The sequence below is a fragment of the Ahaetulla prasina genome, chromosome 13 (assembly GCF_028640845.1).
Source record: "Ahaetulla prasina isolate Xishuangbanna chromosome 13, ASM2864084v1, whole genome shotgun sequence".
Lineage (NCBI taxonomy): Eukaryota > Metazoa > Chordata > Lepidosauria > Squamata > Colubridae > Ahaetulla > Ahaetulla prasina.
Genome location: NC_080551.1, coordinates 24,696,156 through 24,697,500, shown reverse-complemented (window position 1 = coordinate 24,697,500; position 1,345 = coordinate 24,696,156). Strand labels below are relative to the sequence as shown.

Below are 1,345 nucleotides of genomic sequence, written 5' to 3'. Positions count from 1 at the left end.
TTCATATCTGATGATGATTTTAGTTCAAGAAGAGAAGGTTCATTCCATCTTGTTCCCTCTATTCAGTTTTAGCTCAGATCCCCGTTGGCTTTGCAATAAACAAGATCAGCTCGTGGTTTGGAGAAAATTAGCTTTGTTTATGCCAGGTCCATACAAAAGTAGAGAGATTTCTCGTCTCTGTTCAACAGAGGCATGAAAACGAAGCCAGATTTAGGCAACTGGCAGAATGAGGCCCCGCCTCCCCTTCCCTGTGCCAACTAACCTAAAATTAACCCCACCTGGCAACATAAAGAAGGATATACTTTTTTTATAACTTATTTTTTTATATTTGTAAATACAAGATGTTTATAGGAAAGTATGTATTCTAAACGATGTCTATGCAGATCAAGCCACTACAGCAAAATAGTTCTATTATTTAGAAAGCGATATTTTTTTGTGGTGTATTTTTAACAAACAAACGAACAAAAAAAAAGGGACTAAAATTGTATTTATTTATATATTCCACTGCCATGTTTGTCCAGTTTTTTTGGTAATACTAATCAGCTTTTAGTCTGGAAATTTTATACCATGTCGAATATATCAGTATCATACTTAAATCCATATTTAATGGGTATTTTTAAAAAAAATCCATGGTTAATCATCCATTTTTACAAATGGCTTCTTGTGTTAAAAAGTGAGAGATGTATAAGTTAAAAGGACCTCTAGACTAGTTCAGGATTTATATTCTCAGCAATCCACCTGGACTGCATCTGTACAGCATACTTTAATATTTGTATACATATTCGCCAATGAGGAAAAAAAAGATATTTTTGCTTATGACTAATTTATTTTTTATTATTGTGAAAAAATAATAAAGAAATTAAATAAACATCCTTGGCTTCTTTTATAGTTTTAAGTAGTCGTCTTCTTCTTCTTCTTCTTCTTCTTCTTCTTCTTCTTCTTCTTCTTCTTCTTCTTCTTCTTCTTCTTCTTCTTCTTCTCCTCCTCCTCCTCCTCCTCCTCCTCCTCCTCCTCCTCCTCCTCCTCCTCCTTCTTTTATTTATTTATTATTTATTTATTTTCCTCTTTCTCTCCTCCCTCCTACATTTAATTTCTTTAAAATAATAAAAGGACAACAATAACCTTTCTCTTTATTGTCTCCACAGATGCCACAAGTATACATTGCTTAAATTTCATTTGCATTCCTCAAGATTTTTACTAAGTGCCTCAATAAGTACTGTGAACTCTTGGGTCTAGCACTCTTCTTAATCACTAGTAACTCTCAGCGTCTTCACCACCCACAATCAAGATTTAAACTTTGCTTCTGTAAATTAGGTGTATAATACTTCCTGTAAAAACCTGTATC

At 33.3% G+C, this 1,345-nt stretch overlaps 1 protein-coding gene across 1 annotated transcript in view; it reads left to right on the top strand.

Moving 5' to 3' along the window:
* Positions 1–862, top strand: part of THSD4 (thrombospondin type 1 domain containing 4) — a 181,260-nt gene extending 180,398 nt beyond the window's left edge. Inside the window, exon 17 of the mRNA XM_058156480.1 lies at positions 1–862. This exon is cut by the window's left edge and continues 1,379 nt beyond it. The gene's annotated coding sequence lies outside the window, so the exon portion shown is untranslated.
* Positions 863–1,345: the final 483 nt, after the last annotated feature.